Here is a 13,280-nt window from a genome sequence, read left to right on the forward strand (position 1 = left end):
TTAATGGATGGTGGTGGTGATACAATATAAGAAAAACTTAGCCACAAAAAATTGTGACAAAAATATTTTTTTGTAAATTTATGACAAATTAACTAGAGAAAATGAGTTATTCTTAAAATTGGAATTAGGGACGGACTTAGCGACAGAACAATTATGTCTCAAAATTCGTTGCTAATTAACGACGGCTTAGCGATAAAAAAAATCTATCTTAGACTCCGTCTTAGCTTCGCAATGGATGAGCGACAGAATTTGTTTGTCTCGAATTAGTTGCTAATTGGAGCTGAAATTTGAGACAGAATCTTTTTGTCGCTAATTTTCCCCATAAAACCCTAATACGAGTCTCTTTCTTTTCCTTTCTGTTTCATCCATTGACTGCCGTGTGCATCCACCGACCATCACCGCCCACCGCACGTCGCCCGTCGTCGTGTGCCATCGTCGCCCGCTAACCTCCTCTTCTTCTGCCCCCTACTCGCCATCTCTGTCCCAGCTCTCCGACGACCCACCGATGATGCCCTCCGGAGACCTCATCCCCTGCGTCCGACCCACCCTCTCTGCCTCACCAACAACCCCACCTCCCTCTTCGCCCTCTCTCCTCTCTTGTCCGACCTCCAGCCTCAGGCAACCTCACCTCCCTCTCCGCCCTCGTCCCACTTTGCCCTCTCTCCTCTCTCGTCCGACCTCCAGCCTTCGACAACCCCACCTCCCTCTCTGCCCTCGCCCCTCTTCGCCCTCTCTCCTCTCCCGTCCAACCTTCATCCCCCCACCTGCGACCCTCCCTCGCCGACCTCCTCTTCTTCCCCCCCCCCCCCCCCCCCCCTCTCATCTTCATCCCTCTCTGACAACCTCATCGTGCTCTTAATAGGCCACAGAGGGTCAAACCCGCCTTCCTCCTCTCTCTCTCCTCGACTGCGCCTCCCCTCTCATCGTCGCCCTCATCCCTCTTCGCCCTCTATCCTCTCCCATCTGACCTCCAGCCTCCGACCGGCAGCCGTCAAAGTCCCCCCCCCCCCCCCCCCCAACACACACACCTGCGACCCTCCCTCATCAACCTCCGCTTCTTCCTACCCCTCTCATCTTCCTTCCTCTCTGGCAGCCTCGATCGCTCTCTTCTCTCTTGACCCCCTCTCGTCCTCCTATTCTGGTAGGTCGACCCGTGGTTGGATACCCTTTGCTGGTGAGTCTGCAGGTATACCGCCTCTCTCTTTCTACCAGGCGGTGGCAGAGCGCTGCCATTGCCGTATATAAATGTGCATTGTAGGTACGTAGCTGAGCTAATTACGCGATGCTTAGTGCTAAGCATTGCATGCGGCTAAAAATGCAATGCAAAAAGAAATAAGAAAAAAATGCAAAGGCAAAAGCAATGTAAATCAGGTAAATACCTGTGGTGAGTAAGTGATGCAAGCGAATCACATGTTATTTACCTTCTTGGATGCAATACTTTTCTGTTCACACACTCACTTAGTTGTGGATATCTAGGACTGCTTTGCTGGAGTTCGGAGATCATGCTGAGCATGATTTGAATGTATATAAATAGAAGTGCTTTTATTTTTGTAGTTCGAAGTTCATGCTAGTCATGGTAGTAGCTAGCAGGATATTTGAGTGTGTTTGTTGCAGGTACATGTTTAACATTATTGTGATATGAATGATTGAATGTATTGCAATGTTTGACGTGACTGTATCCATGCTTGCATGAAATTATTTTTGAATTAATTATGCCCTCTATGTGAAATTATATTATGAAAATATGCTTAAATTGAATGTATTTTGTTTATGAATATGATTTCATCTTTTTAAATATCTTTGTAATATATATATCTGTATATATCGTGTATCCATGATTGCATGAAGTTATTTTCGAATTAATTATGCTCTTCATGTAAAATTGTATTATGAAAATATGCTTAAATTGAATGTATCGTGTTTATGAATGTGATTTCGTCTTTCTAAATATCTTTGTGATATATATATATATATATATATATATATATGTGTGTGTGTGTGTGTGTGTGTGTGTGTGTGTGTAATTTATCATGTATCCATGCTTGCATGAAGTAATTTTTGAACTAATTATGCACTCTATATGAAATTGTATTATGAAAATATGCTTAAATTGAATGTATCGTGATTATGACTGTGATTTCATCTTTCTAAATATATTTGTGATATATATATATCTAACAATGTATGATAAATTTGATATTTTTTTCATCGACCCATTATTATGATTCTCTTTTAACTGGTGAAGATAATATCTGTAACATTATATGATAAAATGACTGCAAACCATGAATGGATATATCGTAGGATAGTCGATAATGAGGTGTTGCTTGAATATATGGATGGTGTTGATAGTTTTATTGAATTTGCAACGGTAAGTGTCAGTACAGTGGATCTCATCGATCAAATCAGGTGCCCATGCACGATGTGTAAAAATAATCGATTTGTAGAACCTTATGACGTTAGACATTACCTATACAAGAAGGGTTTTGTGAGTGGTTATCAAAATTGGACACTTCATGGTGAAGAATTTTGGAACAATTTTGACGTATGAGTGAATGTGGTACAAGATAATCTATATATGGATTTAATATTTGATGTTGCAGGACCAAAACTGGGTTCTGCTATGGGTCCTAGTGATATATAAACTGGGGTAGAGGAAACAGCAGCAAACGATGCAGTTAGTAGATTATATGACTTACTTAGAGATGTTGATGAGCTACTGTGGAATGGTTGTAAGAGTCACACTATCTTGTCTGCAGTTCTTCAACTATTGAATTTGAAGTTAGAGTATAATTTGAGTCAATCATGTTTTGACCGTAAGTGCTCTATTGTGAAGACTATGTTGCCCAAAAATGAGAAATTACCACAAAATTTCTATCATGCGAAGGTTATGGTCAACGTTCTAGGTATAGGGTATCAAAAGATAGATGCTTATCCAAATCACTGAATGTTGTATTTCAAAGATAAAAAAAATAGCAGATCATGTTCGTCATGTGGGCATCCTCGGTTCAAGCCAAAGACAAGGGACAATGGTAACACGAGGTCAAAAGAAGTGTCATATAAGTCACTCCGCTACTTTTCGCTCACTCCTAGATTGCAATGATTGTATATGTCTTCGATGACAGCAAAACACATGAGATGACATGCAAATAAAGTTTAACATGATTGTAACAAGATCACACATCCTATTAACGTGGAAGCTTGGAAGCACTTTGATCGTACTCATCAGACATTCACAATGGAAGTGAGAAATGTTAGGCTAGGTTTATGTATAGATGGATTTAATCCATTTGAGGGTAGATCAACCCCATACTCGTGTTGGCCAGTATTTGTCACCCCATACAACCTTCCTTCAAGCCTCTATATGAAGCGTCAAAATCTTTTTTTGTCTCTATTGATCCCTGATCCGACCTCTTTGAGCCAAAATCTTGATGCATATTTAAGGTCATTGATTGATGAGCTAAAAATATTATGGGATGACAGTGTTCTCACGTATGATGCCCATAAAAAATAAAACTTCAATATGAAGGTTGTTGTTCTATGGACAATTAGTGACTTCCCTGCGTATGGCATGTTATCTGGTTAGAGTAGACATGGAAGGTTGGCATATCCGTACTGCATAGAGGATACAAAATCTTTTAGATTGATGCATGGAAGGAAGTCGTGCTGGTTTGATTGTCACCGTCGATTTTTACCCAACGACCATCAGTTCTAACGATAAAGGAATGTGTTCCAAGTATGCATAACTGAAATAGAAGGTCCACCTACACAGTTGTCTGGCATAGAGATTTTAAGACGATTGTGATATTTTCCATATAGATTGACAGATGCCCGTAGTCTAATGCCCTTCCTTGGATTTGGGAAGGATCACAATTGGACAAAGAAATCTATATTTTGAAAACTATCATATTGGTCGACCTTATTGATACAACATAATTTGGATGTGATGCATGTAGAGAAAAATGTGTTTGATAATATGTTCAATACGGTAATGAATATTAAAGGAAAAACGAAAGATAATTCGAATGACCGTATGGATTTAAAGGTAATATATAAAAGACCATAATTGGAACTCCAAGAGTACAATGACAAAGTACTGAAACCAAATGCAAGGTACGTGCTTGGACCAGATCAAGTAAAGCATGTATGCCAATGGTTGAAACAATTGAGATTCCCAGATGGATATGTCTCTAACATTGCTCAGGCTGTGAAGATAGATGAGGGACAATTATATAGGTTGAAGAGCCAAGATTGTCATGTCATTATGCAACAGTTGATTCTCCTAGCATTCCATGATATGTTAGACAAACCTATATGGGCAGTATTATCCGAGTTGAGTAGATTTTTAGAACATTGTGTGCATCAAAAGTTGTAGTAACTGAGGTAAAGAATCTCAAGAATTCTGTCATCACTACTATTTGTCAGCTAGAGAAGATATTTCTGCCAGCATTTTTTGATGTTATGGAACATGTGATCATACATTTGCCATATGAACTTAAGGTTGGTGGTCCTGTACAATATCGATGGATGTACCCATTTGAAAGATATATTTTTATTTATACTTTTCTCTCTAATGCTATTGAGAATTTATTGTATTATGAGATGCATATTATTGACAGATGCATGTTTGACCATAAAAAAAAGGTTCAGAATAAAGCAAGAGTGGATGGTTCAATTTGTGAGGCGTACGCTTTAGAAGAGATTTCAAATTTCTCATCTATGTACTTTGAACCTCGCATTCCAACACATTACACTTGCCCACCTCGTAATGATGATGGAGAATCATTTATCGTGGTTGACAAACTATCGATATTTCAACCACTTGGGCATGTCATTGACAATTGTCGATCAAGACTCTTAGAAGATCGAGAGCAAGATGCAACATAGATCTATATCCTTTTTAATTGCTCAGCGATCGACCCCTACATCGAGTTAGTATACTTAATATGTAACACTAAGTTCTATTCGTGCGTACATGGTTCGATAATATAAATATTTGTTAAGTGCAGACGATTTGATCTAGAGTTGCAAAGAGAACTTCTGCATCTCACTTATTCAAAAGTATAGAAAGAACATGAAAATAAGTTTTGGGCATGGTTGAAAGAGTTGGTAAGGACAATGACATGCATTCTTTTTGTGTAAACAACAATATGTTACTTAATTTGTCATGATTATAGTCATTGTTTATGCTTGTAGGTCCGTCATGGTGATGTTAATAATCAAAGAATATGTGATTTACAAAATGGTCTGACCAAAGTTGTGCAATATTACTAGTACATCGTAAATAGTTATCGATTACATACAAAAGAGTATGGTGTAGACAAGTCAATGATAAATAGTGGCATGTGCGTCAAGGGTAACAGTTATGGTGAAATTGAATTTGACTACTATGGTGTTATTGAAGAAATAATGAAGTTGACTTAGGCATAAATAATACGATAACTTTATTCAAGTGTCATTGGTTTGATCCCACAACAACAATAGTCGACAAAACCTCAGGCATTGTGGAGGTGAATCATAAATCAAGGTTTAAAACATATGAACCATTCATATTAGTCTCGCAAGCTCAACAAGATTACTATACTTCATACCCGAATACAAGGAAGTCAGATAAAAATGAATGGTGGGTTGTTTGCAAGGTGAAGTCTAAAATATACCCCGAGTATGATCAGTTACAGGAAGACATGATTGTTGAAGAGGGTGATTACTATCGATCAGATGATATGTATGACTTCTCTTATGGTCACGATGTCACATATAGTTTGTATGTTACATCTTCATTATCCGATGGCATATGTATGGAAGAATGTGCTTCAAATGATATATCAAGTGGATGGGCGCCCAATGAAGAAGAAGACAAGGAGGACAAAGAGAAAGAGAATGAAGGAGAAGAATGTGAAAGTCAAACAAGTGATGAGGAAGCATACTCGAGCTAGTGAAGTACATCTTGTAAAACATACCACATCAGTTTCTCATATGCTATTATTTTTGTAGTTCGGAGTCCATGCTAGTCATGGCTATAGTTAGCGGGATATTAGAGTGTGTTTGCTGCAGTTACATGCTTGACGTGACTGTATCCATGCTTGCATGAAGTTATATTCAATTTGATTATGTATCCATGATCATGAAATTTTATATCATGTTACATTCAATGCATACTTAGCATGTACATGCACAGTTATAAAACTGATTCATGTAGGACCATTAAATCTTTACATTTCATGCATATATCATATTTATGCTAAGATCAAGAGTTATGTAACTGATCCAAATAACATTTTTATTTATTAAAATATGGTTTGTGGAGGTCACAGTGGTCGAGCACCCAGTGGTCAAGGACCAAGTAGAGGTCGTGTGACATCATTAGGTAGATGTCTTTATGTTATATTTAAATATACGAATTTATTATGTTTTTTCTTATATGTTGATATAAAAATTATTATTTGTTAATTGTCTTTATTGAATCCCAGCTCAGTGATAGCCAGTATGAGCCTTCGTCTTCACGTAATCCTTCAATAAGTATGTTATTTAAATAAATGTAAAGTTGATTAGTTTACATGTGCATTATGTGAATTTTTAACTCATTGTTTTGTAGATGATGTTTCTCCTGCACATGATCCACCTACACCAGCTACTCATACACATCACGAGACAACATCGAATGCATGGGCTTCTCAGTCTGACACATGACGACTCATTCAAATAGTGTATATCGATAGTCGATCGTAAGTATTACATTGTCACTTGTCCAATATTTATCTTATAAATAGTGTATATTGATAGTCGGTTGTTAATGTGTATCAATTCATGTGCAACGCGATGTTTAAGCTACAAGAAGTAATACGAGAAATTAAGAAGTCACTACTTCAACACCTATCAAGACTGATCGCTCAATAGAAAGAGTACCCGAAGGAGGTGTTGGAAAGATTATGATCCTCATTCATGGTATACAATCGTTTATCATAGCTAATGTGTTTCATATATAATTTTTTGTTATATTCATGTGCACTAACTTTCTGAAATTATTTGTAGGCTTCGAACCGCTTCGCGACCGCAAAAGAAGAACAAAACGCGAGGATGGTGTGGCAGAAGGTGACTGTCAATCGATTTGTTGACATGCTACACAATATGAATATTGCAGCAATAAAAGCAGCTGGTGGGATAGATGATCCACTGCAGTGGAAGGGCCATGACCCTTCTACTATTATGATAGATTATTGGGATGCAATGTGCGACAAGTGGGCGAGCCACGAATTTTGAAACCGCTCAGCAAAAGCTATACAGAACCGAGCAAAAATGCCTAATGCCCATCTACACACAGGTGGTTCTAGGACTTTTGGGAGTCACTAGAAAAAAATGGTAACTCATCAATATATATATATATATATATATATATATATATATATATATATATATATATATATTCAAATTTATAAGTATTTCTGCATACTTTCTAATTAATTTTTGTATCATTTAACCTTGCAGGAAGCCAAAAAAGGAGGCATTGTGCCTTACAAGAATGTGTTTGTTGAAACACATAAATGTAAGAGCACGAGAGAGTTCGTATCAGAGAAGGCGAGAGCGACAATAGTATGTATTTATTATATTAATAAACATTATAATATACAAGTTATCATAATTTACATTATCATAAATATTATAATTCTTAATTATTAATTCTTACTGTAATCATTACTTTGTAGAAGTGATACGAGCAAAAGATGGTAGAGCGATATGACGATGACTCCACTCAGCATCCGCCTTTTGATCCTTCAGCATGTGTGACTGCAATCGGTGAACCCAAAAAGGGTCGTGTGTTCGGGTTTGGGAGTAACATTAACACCACACCAGTCATTGCCACCTACAGTCACGACTCTCAGAGTTCTCCCACCAGCATCAACTCCCACCGTCCGATTGACCCTGCTCTTTCTTAGGATGGTGTCTGTCAGCTTCTTCTGGACATGATGCATGACTTTTTATATGAAGTCATTTTCAACCTTATCCATAATGAGTTGTGCAACTTTTTTTGGGACAGGGAAACTTCGCCTGCATTTAACATGAGTTTTGGTGCCTGTCAGGTATGAATGATTGAATCACTATGAATTTTTATTGCTAGCATTAGAACACATGTATGCATGATTGAATCACTATAAAATTTTTGACAACCTTATAACACATATATGCACGATTCAATCACTATGAAATGTTTTTGGGCAACCTTAGAACACTTATAAGCATGATTTTATCACTATAAAAGTTTTTGACTACCTTATAACACATATATGCATGATTGAATTACTATTAAAGTTTTTTGACAACCTTAAAACACATATAAGCATGATTTCATCACTATGAAAGTTTTTGGACTCCCTTACAACACATATATGCATGATTGAATTACTATAAAAGTTTTATGACAACCTTGGAACACATATAAGAATGATTTCATCATTATGAAAGTTTTTTGACTGCCTTATAACACATATATGCATGATTGAATTACTATGAAAGTTTTTTGACAATCTTAGAATACATATAAGCATGATTTTATCACTATGAAAGTTTTTTGACTGCCTTAGAATACATATAAGCATTATTTCATCACTGTAAAAATTTTTTGACTGTCTTATAACACATATAAGCATGATTTCATCACTATGAAAGTTTTTTTACTGCCTTATAACACATATATGCATGATTTAATTACTGTAAAAGTTTTTTGACAACCTTAAAACACATATAAGAATGATTTCATCACTATGAAAGTTTTTTTACTGCCTTATAACACATATATGCATGATTGAATCACTATAAAAGTTTTTTGACTGCCTTAGAATACATATATGCATGATTGCGATATATAACCCATTTATTTGACAATCTTATAAACCATATATGCATCCTTGAATCACTATAATATTTTTTTGACAACCTTAGAACACATATATGCATGATTGAATCACTCTATTTTTTTTTTTTGTCAGCCTTAGAACACATATCTAAATGTTGTTAATGTTCTTCACTTTATTGCTAGTCTATGTGTCATTCAGCTATGTTACTTTGATTTCTTTAGATTAGGTGCATTGCATATAATTTATTTCATTATATTTTGTTTATCAATACTAACATTTTGGTTCTCTTGTAGGATGCTGGAGATGATCAACGTAGAGGAGCTGATGTAGGCATGGATGAAGGGGCAAATCGAGACAATGAAGAGGATGATGCTCCAAATCTTGGCGATGATTAGATTATTGTTTTAAATGAATCTCTTTGTGTATGTTCACTTGTAACTAATTAGTACTTGACGAGAATTATAGTGGGTTGTTAAATTTGTTTCACTTATAGGTTGTGCTAAATTTGTTTCACCTGCTTTGTATATGTCTTTTTTATGTGTAGTTTATTTTTTATACACAGATTATATAAATTGTATAACAAGAAAAATTTTCTCGATATTTCTATTATTTCAAATAATTTTTTTTAAAAAATTTTGCGACAGATATTTTTCGTAGCTAATATCCTTTGCATCAAAAACTGAATCAGTCGATGTTTTGTGATGGAATGTAATCCGTCGCTACGCCGTCATTAATTGGGCGATGAAATTTAGCAACGGAAACGTATCCATCATGAATTTTTAGCGACGACTTAGCGACGGATATGTATCTGTCACAAAACCAAATCAATCCTTATTTAGCGATGGATTAGTGATGGGTCATGACATTCGCTAATCTATCGTGAATTAGCGACGAAAGTAACGATAAATTAGTTTTGTCGCTAATTAGCGACCGGAAAATTACGATGGACGCTATCCATCGCTAAGTCATCGCCAATCTATCGCTAAACGGATTAGCGATGAATTATCGACGAATAACATTCGTCGCTAATCTGAAGATTTCTTGTAGTGATAATGGTAGCGATGATAATGATAGAAAAATAGTGATAGTAATGGTGGAGAAGTGTTGATGGTGATGAGGATGATGGGATGGAGTAGAAGAGATGAAATAGTTGTAAAAAAAAAGTCTCACAACATAGACTTATTAGTTTTGTGGTGATTAGGTTTCATAATTGAGTTTTCTTATTTTGATGTATAAGCAAAATTCAGTTTCACTTGTCAAAGTTAATTTTCACTCAAACTATGAGTTTTGTTGCTGAAAGTCGAGTTTCACTGGATCAAAGATAGTGAAAGGTGCTTTCACGTTTTAACATAAGGATACAATCATAAAAAATGCCCTCAAATTCAATGAAAATCAGTGTAGGTATTCCAGGAATATTATGATATCGACTACATATTTTGTAAGATATTATTTTCAAAGGTAGTATGGTCATTTTTTGTTTATTTATGTATGTTTTATTGCCTCACCGTTTTAAGTTTAAGCACGAAAAAAGATCGACAGTGTTGACTACCCCTTTTCTAGATATAAATAACTTACCATAGAGCTTGTTGAATCATCCAATTCACTTTTTTATTTTCAATTTGAGGGCTACGTTATGCATAGAAAATTATGATTTTAAAACTTTTTGCTCAGTTTTATATGATCTACCATTATTTTTCTAAGTCTCTCATGAAAACTGCACTTTTTTAAAGATCATGTCATTTCCCCTTGCAAACAATTTTCTCGATAATATTTGTGGTTATGCCTTTACCTACTATTAGCATCATAATAAACAAAATAAAGCAATGTTCCCCGTTAAGATCTTGACCCTTATCTATTTAGATCGAAGTCAAAACTTAAAAAGTTTCCATTAAGGTATAAAGACGAATTCAAAGCTATAATCCCAAGCCACTATCCAAATGAACCCCATTACAAGTCTTGTTTTGGTCCATTAGATTAATAAAAACCTGTTTAATCAATAAAATTAAGATGTATTATTTTCTTGGCATCACCTAATACTCAACCCATACAAACCAGTAGGAATGAAACTTGTGCAAAAACAATTTAAAAGTTAAACAAAGAAATTGGACAAGTCAATCAAATGAGGTTTTTAAGCATCATAATCTTTTCATTCTCCATCAAAACCCTCATAAACTAGTAGTTAAGTTTGATAATTCAACATACACAAAATATCAAATTCAAAAATAGACAAATATCAGCAAAAATATGTTTATTATTGTCATGTTTTTCACTAATCAGAATTTATTATAAATTTTATTTTTGAATCAGTTCACAGGTGCGGGGATAGCTCAGTTGGGAGAGCGTCAGACTGAAGATCTGAAGGTCGCGTGTTCGATCCACGCTCACCGCAAATTTTGTTTTAGTAATTTTTATTTTTTTCCTCTATTTACGAAATGGAGAAAGTATAAGTCCATGGGTTCAAAATCCACGCTGACAGCATTTCCCCCCCCTCTATTTACGAAATGGAGAAGAACAAGTACGCGAGTTCAAAAATAAAAAGGATGGATCACTTTGGGAAAAAAGTTTGAACCCGACGTGAATCGAACACGCAACCTTCTGATCTGGAGTCAGACGCGCTACCATTGCGCCACGGATCCACTTATTAATATAGAAGACTTAGTTATTTATATAGTCTCTGCTCAGCCAACCACTTATTTTGACCATGAAGTATGCTCTCAGCTGGATTTCACGACTTCGACTTGCATCTAGTTCAATACTCTTCGCTGTGATATCGAGATATATCCAAAACCTAAACCATAACCAGATCCATCAAAGCACAACTCAGATTAGGTCCATTGCATTCACAACTCACAAGCAAAAGCAACTGCAGTTGCATAACAGTTGGAAGTTTGTCAAATCTTCTCTCTCTCTCTCTCTCTCTCTCTCTCTCTCTCTCTCTCTCTATATATATATATATATATATATATATATATATATATATATATATATATATATATATATATATATATATATATATATCCAAGAGGATCGTGCTGGTAAGAGGGAAGCCTGCACCAACTAAGATAGGCTTCAACGGGTCAGATCAAGATTCAGCATACCCATTTAACTCGAGTCAAATATTCATAGGTTCAAGTTTGGGGCTACATCATGCAACCGACCGGTATCAGACCAAATCCCTTGATAGAACCATTGTATACACTCGATGCACTACTCCAAAATCAGTAACATTTTTTTATAAATTGGAGTTGGATCAAGTTCCAACCCATAATGACAAACACCATGACATTGTTAAAACATCTTGAAAAGTATCAGGATACTTTTCACCCATCTTAACCCTCGAAATATACTTGTAAATTCTTAAGCAAAAGCTCAATAAATTTCTGATTCTTGATATTTTTTGCATATTTCAAATTTTTATTTTCCTTATATTTACATTTTCCTAAAGGTAACACAAAATTTTTGAATTCCTCATGACAAAATGACAGCCGTTTAATTGTTGTTTTAAACTTTTGTTACCTTGCCGAGATTTTCCCGAGAACAAGATTTGTGACATTGATCTGCAACATTTTTGTTGAGGCAATTGAATTTTAAACTGCATAGCGTTATCGCTGCTGATGAAAGTCATGCTTGGGCCCAGTCTGCTGTACCTGTGTGCTAGGCCCAGATTTTTACCCTAACCCGACTAATGTTTGTTGAACTACTTGAACCCATCTAGCCCACTGAGACCATAGTGACACAGTGGTTGATAGTTGGGCTTTGCAAAATTAGGTCTGACTGACACGGCTCGGCTAGCCAACTCCTCAGTTTCCCACGTTTCAATAAGATGGTGGATCAGGTGCAATCACATTGCACACTTTAGTGTGCCACTACGCCTGATCCTCCCTCCATCTGCTGCTGGGCTCTACAGCTGACAGGATGTATACCAAAGATGGAAGGCAAAAGTGCAGTGGTACACTAAAAGTGTGATGATGTCTAAAAACTAGACCAAGAACTGCCTGGTTGCAAACATTACACCCGATTCATCCCATCCACTAAAACGGTTTTTTTTTCCTTTCAGGGTAATCGGGAAAAACAACCTCACTCACGAGCGAGCTCGCTGATGTCAAAACCCCAAGTCCCAGCAGGGAGTACACCAGCTTACACTGTGAGTTTGAACTTGTGACGTCCCTTCAGCTTGGTGATGTTACTATCATAAGAGCGGAGCCCTGACACTACAAGAAAAATGTTAATTAGCGACAGAAATTTGTGACAGAGTTTTTTCGTCGCAAATTTGCGACAAATTAACTAGAGAACTTTTTTCATGAATCCGTCGCTAAGTAGCGACGGATTAGCGACACCAAATTTTTTGTCGCTAATTCTCAATACAAGAAAAACATTTTAGCGACGGATTTAGCGAGGGCATTTTTTCGTTGCTAATCTGTCGCTAAT

General features: G+C 36.3%; 2 non-coding genes across 2 annotated transcripts; one reads left to right on the forward strand and one right to left on the reverse strand.

Moving 5' to 3' along the window:
* Positions 1 to 11,168: 11,168 nt before the first annotated feature.
* TRNAF-GAA (transfer RNA phenylalanine (anticodon GAA)) lies at positions 11,169 to 11,241 on the forward strand. The gene has a single exon. It is a non-coding gene; the product is annotated as a tRNA-Phe (tRNA).
* A 175-nt stretch (positions 11,242 to 11,416) lies between these two features.
* TRNAW-CCA (transfer RNA tryptophan (anticodon CCA)) lies at positions 11,417 to 11,488 on the reverse strand. Its single transcript has one exon. It is a non-coding gene; the product is annotated as a tRNA-Trp (tRNA).
* Between the last annotated feature and the right edge of the window lie 1,792 nt (positions 11,489 to 13,280).

The sequence above is a fragment of the Nuphar pumila genome, chromosome 15 (assembly GCF_984573655.1).
Source record: "Nuphar pumila chromosome 15, dmNupPumi1.hap1.1, whole genome shotgun sequence".
Lineage (NCBI taxonomy): Eukaryota > Viridiplantae > Streptophyta > Magnoliopsida > Nymphaeales > Nymphaeaceae > Nuphar > Nuphar pumila.